The 18,797-nt window shown below is 42.4% G+C and overlaps 1 protein-coding gene across 2 annotated transcripts in view; it reads left to right on the top strand.

Moving 5' to 3' along the window:
• The window catches only part of LOC105694056, a 159,784-nt gene that overhangs the window by 60,636 nt on the left and 80,351 nt on the right, over positions 1-18,797 (top strand). The window contains exon 1 of one of the 2 annotated variants that reach the window (XM_048650450.1): positions 17,315-17,733. The exons of the other annotated variant lie outside the window; for it this stretch is intronic. The gene's annotated coding sequence lies outside the window, so the exon portion shown is untranslated. Of the gene's footprint in view, positions 1-17,314; positions 17,734-18,797 lie in introns of those variants that run through there. 2 annotated transcript variants of the gene reach the window in all.

Here is an 18,797-nt window from a genome sequence, read left to right as displayed (position 1 = left end):
TTATTGAGCATGAATATTTAATAGTGATACTTTTTTTTTGCCGTGTATCAAATCCTTCTTATTGCCGATGGTTTTTGCAGATGGGCCATCTCCGTGTTCATGTGCGATATATTTTCAAGTGCTCGAAACTCAGAACTCGACGGCAGATGTATGGAAAATCCACGGGATGTAAATTGATTCGATAACCTCTTCAAAAACTACGGTCTGCGGAGTAAGTTGCGTAGAAACTTTCTCAGGTATTTTCCAAGCCTATTTTTATAACAAACAGGATGTCCGTTCCACAGGCGTGGCAAGCACGTGTATAACAATCCGACGAATCGCCAACAAAATATGATTTATAGGCAGAGCAGCGAATTCTCGAAGCCAGGCAACGTTCTCCCCGGAATGACGAGTCAAAGGGTCGATTTTATCTGCGCCTTTCGAAGTTCGATGACCTACATATAAGGCATTCTACCCCTCGAGTGATGGTTTAATGGTATCTCTGGCTTCGTTTGTAATCTGTACAATTCTCACCGAGAAAAGAGATCGGGTAACCGTGAGAAAAGAGAAAAAGAATTTTGACGATTCTCCCACGAAATGCGATTGGTGGATTATCTATGAAATCTATGAAATTCACTTCATTCGAAAACCTTATGCGGATATGAATCTCACGATTAATTCGAGAGCAATTGTTTTGTATTTTGGTGGCCACCCTCGCGACTTATCACTACCAAATTTGGATCTTCCGATAAAATTTGCATCCCCCGGTTCTACTGGCGATTAATCAACGGCTGTTGGGTGACTGCCACGATTGCTGGTGACAGAGAGCAAGCATATGTACAGACCGATACTGTATTTGCACGGGTTACAGTTGCGTCGAACGATGTGTGTTTGGGTTCGGGTATGAATAATGAACACCCGAGTTCTCGAAGAATCGATCGTTTAAGAATCATGTATCGGTGATGGTGTGTAGGGAATCGGGTGGCACCTAAACCTCGGCGAACTTGAGAAAATCATCGATCCGATCCCTTAGTCAGACTTGAAACGTTTATCGAAGTACAACGAAGCCACGTAGGTATTAAATGTGCTCATATAAAATCCATCCGAGAACTCATGCTGAGCTTAAAATTTTTTCATCACTCTCATTAATTACCTAGATACGTAAAATTCGAACTTTGGTATTTCCCGCTGCCTCGAGGGAAGGCCTGGACTTTCTTTGACGAAACCCTTTCGCGCTGCTTATATTCGCGCCATAAAGTTGGGTTCGAAAACGAGGTCGCGCGTCAGTCCGATTAGTAGGTTCCGGTCCGACGTTAACGTACGTTTGCATGTAACAAACGAACGACTCCGCGAGGATATTCTATGACCTGATTTGCGCGCTGGGTCAACCAGCTCCAGCTGGACATGACTGTCAATGTCGGAGAGCGAAGAGTCGATTAGCTTTTCCCACCACTCGATGTTGTCTCCTTCAAAATTTGATCATGTCAAGTCCAGAGCACACTCCAATGCCCAACCGAAATCGAACGGTGCATGCGGCGCATTAGGATTGTGATGAACATATTGGTCGTCGTAAAAGCAGACTCGTGTTAAAAATCGATCGAGACGGGGAAATTTGTAAAAAATTTGCTCCCGTCAGCCACAATCTTTTTCTTTATTGTTATTGAGGAGCAGCCACGCCCATTTCGTAAGTATATTTTTTCTGCGGATAACACGTATAGGGAAAGATTTATGGACACGAATTTCAGGCCACTGTAGTAACAAGAAAAACGCCCTACTAAAGCGTTGATTTTTTTGAGCGAGCTCATAACGGAAATAAAAATTTATAGGAAACAAGAAAAGGCCAGGATATAGATAAATCCACTCAACTCTGAAGCGATCGTCGAGTTGGGTCGCATGATATTCGCAAGATCCATTGCGTTGTGTTCGCATTCGAGGATTTAACTTCCGATGGCTCGTGTATCGACAAACGAATTTCCAGGGATCACCTATTCTTGGAAAAATAATTCTATCGGTTACTTATGTCCAGTTTCACCAGATGTGCTTGATTTTTCACATTTCGGAGTGATAAGTTGACTATAACTCGATCAGTTTCATAGATAGATCAATTTGGCTTTGAAATTTGGATTCCTGAGATCAAAATACACAAAGATATCATACAAAACCCATTTTACAAAAATGTTGATTTTTGACCTCAAAATCGACAAAACGCCAAGGGGTACCCCTTTGGATTTTTTCGATTTTTGGGCCAAAAATGAAGTATTTTGAAACGCGACCGCAGAGCACTTTTCCTACGTATTTTGACCTCAGGAACACAGATCCGTCAATCAAATTGAGCTACAAAATTTTCTTATTGAGATATCCTTGATTTTTCACCTATCGGATTGATGAATTCGTGATAAGTTGATCAATTTCATAGATAGATGAATAGGGTAGTTACGGTGGTAATTTGTATGGCGTGAGAAAGGCAACATTGGAAATTTTTCTTCCATAATTTTTTTCCTCCAAATTGTAAAGTTTATGTTTCCAAGTTCTAGAAGGTTCATCGTACCGCAGTGTAGTTTATATCGTCACAAGATTTGCTCACGCAGATATCAGCGACGTCCACGTAAACCTAGCGTCTTATTGTTAGTTAGAATGGATGTAACGGACGTTTACCCTTCCGGCGTGTTGGTTAGATAGCACGTGCACCTCAATGAAGTAGTCATTTCATCAGTGCACTCCTGCAAACTGGGGAAAACGCACGACCGCAGGTGGAAGGATGCGCGACGCATACGAAAAGCGATGCAGCTAAAGACCACGTGTATGCGTCGTGAATCGATAACGCAGTGTTGTTCCGCAGAGGTCGCTCAACTCGCAAAGGGTCAACTCGTCGTCAGCCAACCACCCCTACCAGATTAACTCCATCCCTCCAACTCATCCTGCGCTTCAGGCATATCACGATACTTATGCAGCATGTATAAATAATACGAGTATACGGCTTACCCGAGCAACGCTCGTTAATTGTGTATTTACATCTCGTTTCGATGAGAGAACGCCGGACATTGGCCGCAAACTTTGATGAACCTGTACCTACAGGATCATTTACCGAAAACGGTAATTTTTAATGTCGTTCCCTAAATCAAACCGTTCTATTACTCCTGTAAAATTTTCTTTTTTTCCTTTTGTTTAACGTTCAACGAGAAGAATATACCTATGCCTTTATAGTAAGATTAAATATCTGTGTTCCATCAATTTCATGCACACAAATTTGGAAAAATTTGAAAAATAACTCGAGTGGCTGGACGTATACCATTGCCATTCTATCGCTCTCTCTAGTTCATATCATGCGATGGAATTGTACTTTCATTGTCACTGCACTGGTTAACATTTTTCATTTTACTTTCTTAAATCTCCTTGTAGCGTACAACGATACGCTGTATGCACAGTGATTGATAGCGTGCAAACTATGAGTTCCCCATGCCATTTTTGGATTCTCATAAATTGTCACATGTGTGTATACAGCATTGCGATTCGCCGATCGCCAGTGCGCGAGTGGTAATAGGCCAACTGATCTTTTCCACAGTTTTAGTACTGCGGCACGTGGTCATCACACTAAAAGGGCACCCACACCGATAGTTTTTATCGATCGCATACGCGGTTAAGGGATATTAAGCGAACGAGAAATTGATGCGGTTGTGTTCATTCTCCATCATCGGCATGCGAATATATGTATATGGGTCAATATACTCGTGGGCTACATGTAAAACCAACATTGATTCAAAGGTATGAACTATGTGGATATGGTGTGGTGCACTGAGGTATGTATAGATTTCCTTTACTTTATACGGCGATGCACCGGTACCGAACTGTGAGTCCCGATGACCTCTGGAATCTCGTTCGACGTCGGATAGCTATTCGAGCTCGTTATTTGTTTAACCTTTGTGCAGTGTATATTATCCTTGATATTTTCCCGCGGGAATTCACCTCCACAATGGCAAATCGGAACGGATGAATTTTTTCGTGACCGCCGTATAGGTATGCCTATATATCGACGTGGATCATACAGATTATTTTTTCGCCCGGCGTTATCGATCTCAGTCAATCGCGCTGAATCGTCAATTTTTTCATCCCCCGAGAAAATGAGCTTTGAGATATTTGTTTTTATCAGCTTCGCAGCCGGTGGCGGAAGGTCCCCAAAAGTTTCATCAGCGATTTAATCTTTATATCAGTGATTAGAACTCGTAAGTTTTAACCGCTACCCTGAGGGCATCGTACAGGTGAACCTGGCCACTTTTGATAGTTTGGTGTAATTATTACGACCGCTGGTAAACCCGTAACATATAATAGAATTCCGATGTTACAGCGGGGGAGGCGCGGACTCCAGCTGCGATGTTACGTTGCCAGTAAAAAATTTCATCTTTGGATCGAAAATATGAGGTTCAAATTGTCCCGCAGAATGAGCAGCTCACATACCATAACTGGGTTTGATGGTAGTATTGTCTGGATAATGCCTATAAACGATATTACGTAGACAATACGTTATCCTATAGCCAACTTTTGATAGCTTTACTGTACAGTGGTTTTTCTATGGTTACTTCGATAACTCCTGATCGAAAATTATCTCAGAGGGCTACTGTATGGTGGTAAAAATGAATACGAAAGAAACGAAAATCAATACCTTTGACCGTGGAACCTTTCCGATGTATCCTTCGCGCCAATGAGTACTTAAATGTATGAAATATGTCGAAATTCCATTTTCCGCCGTTATAGTTGCACTCATAGTCGAGCAAACCGAGGTACGCTGTACATACGTATACATTATGTTATGCATAATATACATATTATATTACTTTTAATTATTTGTCCAAGTCACCGAAATGCCCCGTCTTTCTACACCGGTGAAACGAAAACCGTCGAAATATTTTTTCGTTGCGTTCCTCAGCATCCGCTTGAAACTTTTCGCGACATCCTTTAGCGTACGTTGACTTATCTACTTCAGTTGCGAGTTCTCCACCATTAGTCCGAAGAGGTTTAACGTCCGCGTCAAAAAGAAACTCACGTTTCGTCGCTATGTAACGTAACTGACGTCTAAAAATCGGGGCGTGGGCACCGCCGAAAAACACGAATTATATAGGCAGAATATTGTGGCTCTCATCGCGCTTTGGCTTGATAAAACGTAACATCTATACGAGGGTCGAAATCAGGCTCGCCGGTAGATATACTATGCGCTCTGGACAATTATTGAGGAGATCGGTGCGTCCGAAGGTATACCTTGTAGAGATAAATATATGATGGCCATAAGTTGAACCGAATCTAAAATCTATCAAGCTGGCATGATTGCGTGGTAGAGACGATTCTGTGTTTTCAGCCGGCACCATCAACGGGAAACCACGCTATTTCCTTGCGGTCCCGCCGCGCATCAACCAACTAACTAGGTACTGTGTCTCTCGATGAAGTAGCAGTCATTACGGTTTCTGCGCTGTTTCAGGCATTAAGTATGTGATATAATTTGCGCCCTATTCTCGAATTCATCCCCTGATGCACCGGGCACGTGAAATTGCGAAACGTCTCCAACATACATACCATATGTATGCATATGAGTTTCTGCTTCGGTTTCCAAAACGGTTTTTCGTCAACTTTCGATTAGACGGTTGGTAATTGATGTCCGATTGAAACCCGTTGAGCAGAAAATTTGTTTCCAAGAACCTCAATTATTCAGGACAGGAGATGAGGAAACATGCGGACTACTGTCGACGCGTGAAGTTTGGAGTCCTCAGTTTGGAGGTTCGTAACAACGAAAAAAAAAAAGAATGATCGAGCAGAAATTCGAAAAAGGTTCAAAAGTTCCAGAAGGTAAAAGACGAAGGATGTTTGTTATCTGATATAAATTTTTTCCGTTGATAGGATGAACGTAAAGTAACCAATTGATATTGTGAAGAGTCACTTGCAATCAGATGACATCTGCGTGGCAGCTAAACTATTTTATCTGTGTAAAGTAACTATTCAACCTCGATGCAGCTACGAGTTGGAAATATTCCCTTTTCTCTGATAATTATCATTCACTGCGTACGACTCCCATGTAATCATTCTCATTCCTTCATAGTGTTGTTTAGATAAGAGAAGAGAGATTGTTGATACGGAAACGGATACGGCAACGAGAAATTGTTTCGGAATCGTGGGATACTCGTTACCCTACGTCTTCCCCGAACGTGCGAACGGTGTTGGGCGCCGGAAGCGGATGCGTCGTTTCACAGATACTTCGATCAAACAAATAAACTAAACGAACTAACAAAATCAAAGATACTCGAATTACCGAGATACGAGAGAACCAGGGGACGACGGAACTAACTCGGGTAGCTCAGATGCACCGAGAGAGTGGTAGAAGGGATGGGCGGTAAGGGGCTCAATGTTCTCAGGTCCACAGGTGAAATCAAATGAAAAACTCAACCGGAGGATTCCTTCAGTGAGATTCCTCCCGTGTATTACAATAGCTGTAGTGAAATTTTACAACGGGATCAACAACAATCAGTGGTCAAGCGTCACAATTATTAATAGCGGTAAGCGGTAATCAATAACAGTATTTAGCTTATGATTTAAACTCAGTTTGGATCGTTACGGATGTTCGAATTTACTCGTTGGCGGAGCTATTTTTGCGGCAGGCCGTATCACAACAATGAACGTCCTTGCGGGACAGCGGGACGTAGCGTGCCGCTACGCAGCGGAATATTACAGCGGTATTTATCAAATATAGTACGGTGCCGACTTAGAACGAAGCAAATTAAGCGATACAGGTATTAACTGACCGACCATAAACGTAGCTGATAGCGATAATTCGGTGAAAGCGGAAGGAACAGCGGTATGTTATTTCTAAGTTATTCTAATGCGACTGCGTTCAGCCACAGCGGTATTACCCCTATATATGATATGATATAATATAATACAATCAATGAATTTCAAGTTACAGGGTTACGTCGTGGAATCTGAACTGCTGAGAAAGAAATTATTCAGGTTCTAACTTACGAAGTATTACGGATATAGTACTGCTCTGAAATTCCAGTGAATTCACTTCACCCACTCCAAAAGTTCAAATTGAATGATGGCCAGATTTTCAAAAGCAATTCGGGGCTATGAAAGATTTATCGACCGTATTTAGTAAATTAGCTGATGTGATACAAAGATATGTTCGAATACGCCTCACTCGTTGTTGATGGACCTCAAAGGTTATACCAGTTATACTTTAACATGGTGAATAATTCAATGATAATCACGTTTCGCTTACGTTCGAGTTCCACCGTCGGTCATTTTTCCATCTCTTTCATTGACTTTTTGATTACGATCTTTTGACCAGAATGGCGATACAGTGATTGCGGGTTTATCATCACAGTCTGCGATACTTTTTAGTCCGTGGGAATACCTATTCTATATATTTGATTGAATATGTTTATTGCCATTTATTACTCTCGTTGTAACCATGATAGCTTTCTGATGAACGAGATAAAAAATCATGTTACTTTGGATATTTTATCTGATTTGCAATGAATAATAAGTGTTCATAACGAAAGCTGTACACTTAGGTTGTTTTTTTGCATTATCGTTTGATTCTAGAGTTCTGGAAAAAAAAGAAACAAAAATACCGCACATCTCGTTAGCGTTTTTTGTTCTTTCTTCTTCTTTTTCTCTGAATTGAGAATTTTCATTTTCAAAGTTAAAGACGACGTCTGTAGAATGTTGAAAGCATGTTTGAGTAGATTTATTTTTTTCGCGCCTTCTAGCTTCCCTCGCTGCGGAAGAAGGGTGAAAAGAAAGCACTCAGGAACACAAAGAGACGGCAGTTTTTCATCTTTCAGCTTGCTGGTTTAATTTCATTCTCCTGCCCGTTATTAATTTTTATCTTTGATGCTGCAGAGACCGGTCGTCGAGTCTATCATTTGATTTTACCACGCTGTTGTACGTGCTTTATCCAGAGGTTGTACCCAAGGAATCCCCGGGAAAAACAAAATATTTCGGCCCAAGCGGCTTGTTACTATATTACACCCCCCCTCCAAAGCTCTGGAAGGAATCTCTGTACGTGTGATTCCGTGGAGCTCACGTAGAATACAAAATTCTCGGCAGATATAACCAAATCAAAAAAATCATTCGATCGCGGATCATCTATGCCGCTACGCGTTGTTCTCTTAACTCTGCGACATCTCAAACGTGAGATGTGGTAAATTTTCAAGAATTATCAATTAATAATAAGAAGAATCTATAATCTGTGAGCATTTCATGAACACATTCGTGTAAATACATTTTTTCTCTCGTTCCGTTTCTCTTTTTTGCTCTGGATATAAAGAGGAGAGAAGGAAAAAAAAAAGAAAAGCACTCAGAAACACAGAGTCTTTCATCTCTCGGCTTGTTCGTTCAATTTTATTCGCGCGCTGGTATCTTTTGTCCATTTATTATTATATATGTATCCGCGACTTTGTGGAACCACCGAGATTCATACCGTGCCATTAAATCGATTCCAGGGCAACCGGTACTACACATTTCCCGAGGAAGAGGAAGTTGAGAAAAAGAAGAAGTCGAAGGACAAAAAAGAAACACACCTTCTACACCTCAACTTTTTATACTTATAATTTCATTTCGTCGTTGCGTGACCGACTTTTTCGCAACGCAATAATCCAGACAGAGACATTGACTCCGTATAAGTATAATGCATCGTATCGCCGTCTTATTCCTGAGTTCCAGGTGCGTGTGGTGGTATTATCGGTTGTCCAAGATATCCGAAGAAGATCGTGTGTAATGGGGTTGACAGCCGGAGCAAGTCATAGTAACCTTTCCTGGGTCAAGGCGACTGCCGGTACAAAATCGACCCAGTTCGAACTTCGCTCTCATATTTTGACGGTACGGTCTGTACCTATGTACCTTCACACATTCGTAGATTAGGTATGTGCACGTATATATTCACCTACCCTCGTCTATTTTTATAGCCATGCCATTAGTCTTATTAACAGCGCGCACGCGTAACTGACGTGTAGATATTGAGTGTGAGAACAATGGCCAGGTGTATAGTAATAGCTCTATAGGTACATACATACCGGAGTAAAGGTATAAAACGTTCCACTTGCATATACTTGGTTTCAATTTCGACGCATGAATATTTGATCGCAACCCTTATGCATACCTATAGTTGGGATTTCAAGGTAGTATATTAACACGCACGTGCCGCCATACCGTCCGCAAGTGAAATTTTCATCGTTTCACGGTTGTCTCACGGTAAGATAACCTACGCTTAATTTCAAGAGGTAGACCAGCTGCGTTGTACTCGTATGGCTCACGTTATCGATTCATTTGAATCGTTCGCTAACAATTCTTCTGCTTTGACACACGTGTAATCTCTGCCTGAATTTGTAAAGAAGCTGCGGTCTTTTGTTGTATGACCCTTACAAGCGATCGCTAAATATCACGAGTACCAGCGCAGGAGTCACGTTATCTCGATACTTCACGTTGGAAATGTCACGTCGGATAATCGATCGTACGGAAAATTGGATCTACAACACTGTAATGGTAAGAACTACGCTATGTAAGTGGCATTCGAGCGATTCTCGGAGATATACATGATATATAATCTGTGAATTTGCATTCTGCTTGATAACGACTCAGCTTTTGAAGTACGAGCCTTTCCACACTTTGGAAACGGAATGAGCTTATATTTTGTTAGGTTCGCTACTCTCGAGCCGATTGAAAAGCTAGAAAAGAGCCATAACTTGTCAGTGCCGAAATCTTTCGGATTGTGAATTCTCGTTGTTCCGATTATCTGATTGGTTCGAGAGCCGTCATGCGCACTGACTTGACTCCTCCCATTATCGAGGTTTATAAAGATTCACGCTGTACATCGAATGATGATAATTCTCTTTGGATAGCGGTTCCATGATCGACCGGGCGCCTAAACCGCGATGTAATTTCGAAGGCGTTGAAAACGGAGCGTTTGAGGACAAGTGGCTCTAAAACTCGATGGAAATAAATGGCGGGGTCCAGTTAACACGAAATCTGGGGATTCACAATTAATATGTTAAATAATACGACCCAAGCCTCTTCATCATAACGAAAGAAAAGGAAGAAAGAAGAAAAATGATAATAATAGAATAAGAGAAAAAAAGGGCAAAAAATCTCTTGATCAAGAGCGAAATATGTTATGATGATCAAACAATGGCTTCGGGCGAATACTTTTCATCCCCAGCTTTTCAAACAAGGTTCTCGCATGTATAAGCAGATCTTTTTTTCGACACGAATTTCGTAGCTCACTCTTATGAAAATTCCATAACTACCACGAAACGGTTACGAATGTTTGAGAATCATAAAATACTCTAGAATGCATACGGATACTCGGGTTCCACCACTGTAAAAGATTGTTGAATATACACATCTTTTCTAAGGAATTGAGTATAAATTCTAATCAATATCGTACAATTCTTTTTTCATGTAGATCATCCGCCATATGTCACGTTACGTCCACGTTCCACGTTATGAGAGTGCAGATCAATGAAGAATCAGGCTTTTTTTTTATCGTATATTTATTTTCTCCAACGATTCGATGAGATGCTTTTTGAAACATCTTCGGAAATGTTTGCGCAGCTTACGATCCCGCTATAAAATCTGACCGCGCAATATGTTGTGATCGAGTAACCGATGTGAACGAAAAAAGATCAGACGATCTAACCGTTGCTATAGGCGTCGATGGAAGCTGTATAAGGTCTGAAAGTGGCAAACCTTGGAGCAAACTACGAGAGCACTTAAATTTAACTGCAAATTTCTACCGACTTCCCATTATCCTTGCCTGCACCGCATTCCGACACCGCATACCGTATCGAAACTTTGGATATTTTTCCATGTAATTCCCATGGCTTTCTTCCACAGTTCATATTATGTATAAATACCACACATTTTCTGTGAAATGCGAAGCACGCTTATTATATTCTTGAGAGCTGAAAAATGTTCGATAAGAATCATGATAATTATTATAACAGCTGATCCCATCCGATTGATTTATGATCCACATGGTCGTGTGGTACCTTCACAGTCATAACCGCACACCGCGCACACTTGCTGCGGAAACAAGTTTGTTTAGTTTGCACTCGTTTTGCAGAATTTTCTCTCGCAGATCGCAGCTCTCGTGTAATTGTATAAAATCAATTGGCCAACAAACAACGTACGCCTTTATTATTATTCAGACTCAATTACGATGAGGTATAGAAAGAGGGTCTATAGACCGCCGCGGTTCGTGTAGTCCGGTACTTTAATTTCATCATACGATGCGACGGTATTTCCATATACGATATACATGTAATGGAAGCATAACTACCCCGCTTTCAATTTTGCTCAACTGTGCTATGGAAAACTTCACTCATGGCAAAAAACGCAGTTTCACATGCACTCGCCGGAATGCCGGGAATCGATATTCAATCAAATGTGCGATGCGAAGTTGCGATTGGTTGCACGAGTACTTTCCCATTGTTTTCACAACAATTACCGCCCCCGAGCTGTCATAATATACACGCATTTATTCGCAAGTTCAACGCGCGTCGCCAGTCAGGTTTTGTTATTCTGCGTTATCTGTCATTGCATTGCCGCTGCTTATTTAAAAATTTAGAATCGAAGGTACGAAGAGCACCGGAGAAAATTGAGAAATTTCCCACGTCAGTGAATTGAACAATTTTCGCAACTTGCACCGAATTCATTTCCTCTTCTCGCTCGACTGCAACGTATTCTGCTGGGTGCAGCTGCAGGTGGAAACGTCGCTGAATTTTAAATTCGCATAGTTGTTCTTTGTTCTTTGGGTAAACCTTTGAGTGCTGCTTGATCCGGTTTCGTATTCGACGTATGTACATACATGCGAAACTGTCGGATTTGGTGATTCGATTGTTTTTATACGTCCGGAAAAAATAATACCGGCGGATATCGCGAGTGTAATGCTATCGTGCAATTTATTACACTGTTTGAAAAAAAAAGGATCAATGATTTTACGAACAGCGTGGAAATCGCGTGATACGTACGTACGTCTGTGGAGGTTGTATTACGTGAGAGTTGGCTGAAGATGAAAGCTCATTTCAACCCAAAGTAAGCCGGCACATCCGCGTGCAAACTTTATAAATTCAAGCTTCCCTTATTTCCTTTCATAATTCTTTCGAGAGGGGGACGCACGGTTATTCGGCTTCTTCCTAAGGGATATTTTAGAATCCATGAGAGACCGTTGTGTAAATTCGTGAAACAACTAGTTTGGTATTGAATCATTTATTTCTTTCTCTACATACATATTACCGTCATCAAAGCGGCGGCTCGTCAAGCGCGCGTGTACATGGTTAAGGGTTACAGGGATGAGACGGATGAAAGCGAAGATTGACATCACCGGAGCGTTGATTACGGTTAAGTTATTAGCGATTCAGCCAGACCTTGACAAAGGCTATTAATTAGGAGAGCTGAAAAAACTCCCCATCCCCCGCCGTTTCCATAGGTCTGCTGCGGTAATCCAAAAAAAGAAACCGCAAGAACCGCTTATCGCTATACGACATACATTATAAAGGCTCCGCTGTTTTGTTAAACGGTGCACCCCTTTCCTTCTGTCATCCTGCGGATCCCGAGCCAGGTTTCATACAGATAAAGCGGCTGAATCTGTATTTATATACAATCGCAAACTGAGTTACGAAGTACACCGTCGGCGAAGCCAAAGCCGTACGGATAACACACCCCGTCCCGTATAAAGTGATCGCAAAACCTTATAGATTGATAGACGCCTTGCAGAATAAGCGGGCGATGCAAGGGGGGGGGGGGGGGGGGGGGAGGAAAGCCCATCCCCGATCACGTAATACACCGGCTTTTTAACTCGCTGTAAAATCCACGAGCACCAGTCCATGCGATCATATCGTGATTAACTATGTAGATTCATATTCATACGATATTGGAGATTAAGGCGCGCGCGGGTCTTAGGTAATGTTTTAAAGAACGAGGTTTTTCAATGCGAACCAGTCTACGGTACGAAGTCTATGAATTACGTGCGGTACAGCGATCGCAGCTCGTTAAGTTCGTGCTTGAATCGTTGCTGCGAAAGGTACGGCATTACCGCTCAGAGAATATCGACGGTGGAATTTTTGCAACCCACTTCACTCGCAAACTTTTCAACCCTTTGTCAGTTCGCATTATAGTCGGAGTCCGTAGGAGAAAAAAAAAAAAGTGCATTGTCAACTATCAATCTTAGCGCCAATTTGCCGCTTTCCTCATGTCAGTATATAAAAAGCATTCTCCGTCTTCGAATCGCTTCTATTATATAACTCGCAAGTTCATGCAACCAAAGAAACTGAGCGATCGTTGAATCATTATCGGTGTATACACTCGTTGGCTACCCAATCGATCGATCGATCGCTTCGCTGTAGCGGCATCGATTCGAATCGGGATCGTCGAATTGAGAAACGGTGCTGTACTTCCGGAATTACGCGACATGCCCACAGACCCTGAATTTCGCTGTGGTTCCGTAAACACACTGTTCAAAATTTACGCCGACGAGGGAGGTATAACACCGTTAACCGAAAGAAGTTGAGCGAATCGTTTCTACGGGGTAACGTTGTCGTACGTTGAGTGGTTCGTCTCGAATCCTCGTCGATATCGTTTCTTGGTTTCATCTCCTCGCTCCTTCGTGCCGGTCGATCCCTCCCTTCTCTCCGACTTCTCTGTATGCGTCATAAAATCCAGAAAAAAGAAGCGACGAACCAACTTTTCGAAAAGATACCGGCTACCCCCTTAATCAGCCCCGCCGATAGCGATCTTATTCGCGGTGCGCCGCGTATCCCTTTCCGCACGGGGGAAATTGAATTGGCTTCTATCGTTTCGAGGAAGTGCTCCCGGGGCCTAACGGTGTGTAACTAACGGTATATCCATGTATTTATAACCTCGAGGTGATTTGAAAATTGTGGGCTGTAAGTCGGAGTGTAAGATACGTTACGGTATTAATGCCGACAATGAGAAAGCGTTCTCTATTTTTTTCTCGATCGGGTACAATTCGCTCCGAGATTACGTTTCGTGGGTTCGTTTACTATGTGGTTCCGTTTCCGTGTTTACGTGTGTGCCACATTGGTTGCGGAATAAGAACAAGGAGGCGGTTTGGCCGAACAACAACAACCCTGCGCAAACGATGATAAGGGTCGATCATCGTCCGCCGCGGTTATATTCACGGTGAATATAACGTAGAGATACGGAGGTATATAATCAATGCGCGGACCCATACCACCCCGTTACCTAACCGTTGGTTATAATATGCGTACGTATACATGTATACGTACACATGGACCCATTAACCCTGCACGATACGTACGTATAGCTATGAGTGCGGTTATACGAAAACAGAAACCGAACGACGAAGCCGCTGCGAGCGCGGCGCATCAACTCTCGACCCTCGAGAGCTGCTCCTCCGTTCACCCGGAAGAAGAACAGACGCCGAGGCGTTGCTTTCAAATTAAAGGGAAGCTACGATATCGACGTTGGAACGCCGTCCTCTGTCACACGAGGGTTGTACGTACGTAGGACGCGTGCGAAGGTTTACGCGTGAAAACAAAGTGCCGTTTTAACCAACGCCAATCGATTAAGGGCGCAGGGTTTCCTCCTTTTCTTTTGCGCTCTCCAATTCCGCCGCTCTCTATGTTGTCTTTTTTTTCTTTTTCATCGCCTCCGCCCGAGTTGATTTCGCACGGTGTAGCTCAGGTCGGTGCGTGAATATTCGTAACGATATTATATATACCGTATAAGAGATTATTTAGGCATTGATTTGTCAAGCGGAAGCTAAACCCGGGGGTCGAAACGGTATGGGGTGTGCTTTGAATTGGTAAAATGGTAGAAAATTCGATCAAATTTTACGAACGCGCACGTGTGGGTACACGTATACCTATACAACGCGTTACCGGTCTGTCGCCTCGGTGATCGCCGCTGTGGCAGCTGAAACGCACAGCTTTCAATCGGAATTAGGTATACGTATGTGTGTGCGATTTACGTACGTCGCGATAATTAAAAAGTATGGTACCCAGAGATAATGGATCGTTTCTGAATACGGGGCAAACTAGGCTAATTCCAATAGGCAATTTAGCGTTTCTGTTTGTAGTCCGTTAAATTGCCCATTGTCATTTGTTTACTACGTATACATATAAGCAGGCGAATAGATAGATCAGCCGAGCTGCGTAGCGGTAGAAGGCCTAAAGCGGGCAGAAGAAGTCCAAAAACCTTAGTTTTTGTTCGATTATAATAACAGATTCTACTTCATTTGATAGTAGAGTCATCCAACTTCTTAATAAAATAAACGAGATGAATCAATTTTGCATCAATAATTATATATGTATTAAGAAATGAAAACTCCGCAGAAACCCTCGTCGCGCCTAAAGCGGGTAAGCACTAGAAATGAGACAAATTTTATCAACTAATGTTGAGACCTTAATTATATTTTATTATATAATTAACACCCGGTCGGAATAGTTCAAAACTCGGGAGTGTACAGGTAATCACGGCGTGCGCACAAATTGACACTCGCGTTCCATTCAACGATACACGAACGCTCACACGCGCTTTAGGTAACCCTCCCGTACTCGGTAATACACAAAGCATTCGAAACTTGTTTTATCGTCAATTTGCGCGAATATGCGAAGAAAAAGTGAAGAGAGAGAAAACGAGTGGAATACGGGCCGACGATTATTTCAGGAATAACTTATTCTTTCGCTTCGCGGAAACATCAAATGATGAGTATTAGATCATAGTTTCGCCGAACAAGATGACGTCTCTTCGTTAAAATTATGAGTAATTTGGGTCGACTCAGCACACTTTCTTCGTTCTTTTCCCCCAAAATGATCGTTCAATCTTTTCGGTCGGTCATTAATATTGCCGTTAGGCAAAAGATAAATTAATTGATCTAATTTTCGTTTAATGATGATTTTAAAATAGTGCCTGTGAACTCCGCCAAATAATAAACTCAGTTCAGATTTATTGCTTTCTCTGCGCCGTCGATGATGAAACTAATTTTAGCGCGTCATTTTTCTCATAATGATTGGTAACCGGTCTCCCCTCACGTTGATGCGTCGCAATGGAATTTCTCGACGTTGCCGCGCTAGAATTCTCGTTTATTCAGAGAAATTCCAAAGGATAAAAAAACACTCGGCCCCATACGTATCGACACCGATATAGTCGAGAGTTCATCTTCGAATTTAATGAATTTGTCGAACTCTAAATCCCTATGGGTACGCTGGGTGTTACGTGTACGCCTTGAAGGTCAAAGGGGTTTTAAAAATAACATCATTCTTTTTTTCCTACTCTATCACACAGGCCGCGCAACTAATAACCTGTGGCAACTGTTCGCAACCCTTGAGGTTGTGGAATACAGGGTGATGGTGTTTTTTCTCTCACTCGATGAGTTTGGAACATAATTAAAGACAATTCACCGTTTGTTTCAGATCAAAGACTTTTAGACGCAAGTTTGTGAAATTTTTTCAAGATTTACGGTGTAACGATTACTCGGAATTGCGTGTGATTGAAAAGCTCAATAGACTCGACTTGAATAAATTATTCAGACGAGCATAAATATTTTAATTAAGCAGCTGAATACTTTTGCTTCGCCCAAAGAAGGTACTTTTGAGTTATCTTTCATGGTAAGCGGACCTCGTCAAAACCAACATTTTATGCTTCGCTTGATCATCTGACGCCGTAAATGCAATGGAACTTGAGTAAGTATCCGAACGACCGAAGGATATCGAATGAATAAAACCCCGACATGGTAATTCAGTGAAATCGCATGCTGTCATAAGCATAATTTCAAACCAACTTGAATATCGCGTAAAAACATGATTGACATAAATCGCATTTTCGGCGGATCATCATCCCAATTAGTCGGAAGATTTAGGAAATTCTAGAAGTGAGTATTCATTGTTTCATTCTCAATTGACCAATCGAAACGCGCGGTTTCTCGACGCTGTTTCTTTCGTCATCTCTCGTACGAATTAATGAAAAGACCGTAGAAAAAAACGAAAAAAAAGTAGAAAAATGAAGAAGAATACACTCATTGTCAGTTTCGTATATTGTGAGCCGGAATAGGAGTACATGTATTAGTCTTTATCTCTGTCGCGAGAAGCAATCAATTTGTAGGGCAGATATGTATGCCATCCACCGAGGCATGGATCCAACGGTGAGGGTTGGTTGGTTTCAGGCGGTTGTTTGAGGGTTTGAGCGCTTTGAAAAGTCGGGCATCGGGGCGCCAGGGTTGTTGGACGCCTGCGCTCAGCGTTGCCCCAGAATGCCGTTCCAGTGTGCCAACCGCACGATGTCAACGAGGCACGCCGGCCAGTGCTGACTTCGACCTTTTACCAAGAAGGTCTGCATAGCTTGCAAGCTTCGAAACTCTCTATCTGTATCTTCTCTCGCAAATATCTCACTTTATCTCTATCGTAAATTGCTTTTCATACGACCGATGCGATTTACGCATGGGTTCGGTATAAACTTTTCCTCATCTATATTTCCGCACCGCTACGTCGAATCGGAAGCTTGCGTTCCGCTTGTACCGGTCGTCGAAGTTTTGTAAATACCGAAGGAATCATTGTCTGTCCGTCTAAACTCCGTTATTCGAAACTTAATAATAAAATAACGAACAAATATTCGAATAACGAGTGAAATTAAAAAAGCACGAGCATCTCGTGCCCCTGTGTTGTCGATGCGATCGGTAGTCGAATCGAGATCCTCGTGAGCGCGCTTCCGAGTGTCTTGGAATTGAAATATCAAGTAAGGATCAACTGCTCTCGTAGAAACATCCTATTAGAAATTAGACGATTAGATGATTGAGTGATCGCGATCCCTCCATAATTCTGGGTATAGCACGATGATCATATTTTGGTGCGATCACCCCGAAGAAAAAATGCCCCGCGAAAGCGGCGCGTGACTGTCAGTTGAATGAATTTGTTTTTAGGGTGGTTAACCGATCGTCCCGATTTTCTCTGTATCGTCGAGTGAATTGAATCTGTCCTACTTATAGAGAGAGGAGCATGTACTTGACAGGCGAGAAAGTACCTCTTGAGAATCCCTCACTTGGCCTCTTTGCACCCTGATTACGTTCTCACGTTGCTCTGAAATTACGCGACATGTGTGCATGTATTCGTACGGTGAGGTCCCTACGTTTCCATCCGGTCTTCGTCGCGTGCTTCACCGAGTCATTCCGCCCTCGGTCTCCCGATCTGATCCACGTCGTCGTTCCTTGCGGGTGTCGTAGTACGCTTGTAACATCATTTCGTATCTCTTACGCTTCTGTTCTGCGCCACAATATCAGGTACCCCCGACGATAACTCGGCATCGCATCACCATCACGCTTTGTTTGATTTTCGGATAGCTTAGTCTTCGCGAGCTTTGTACACGGATACGCGGTTATCGCTAACTTCGGTCTCTCAAGAATTCCATTTTTTCAAACCAAGTATTCCGCAGTATTCGGAAGCCGAAGTTTCGACGTACAGGCACCATACCGTGTATAAATGTTCGTACATAGATTACATTATCTGGAGAGCACATGGTACGGATGTATATTTATGTACGCAGACAATATCGGTGCACGGATATAGAGTCGCTCGAGAAATCGATTTCCGAGTTATATTTTGAAGAGCAACGACATTCGCTCCCACCGTAGCTACGTAGTGAAATAATTCTACGCTTCGGCAGAAAATTTAACTCAATAATTCACGCGACAGCCACGAGGACTCTGAGACCGGACCACGAGATTCTCCGTCGTATCGTCTCTGTGATTTTTGTAATTTTTTTCTCATCCTCTCATCCGTTTTGTTAACATCGTATTGTCACGG

Source organism: Athalia rosae, chromosome 2 (genome assembly GCF_917208135.1).
Source record: "Athalia rosae chromosome 2, iyAthRosa1.1, whole genome shotgun sequence".
NCBI lineage: Eukaryota > Metazoa > Arthropoda > Insecta > Hymenoptera > Athaliidae > Athalia > Athalia rosae.
This window is presented reverse-complemented; position numbering and strand designations above follow the sequence as displayed.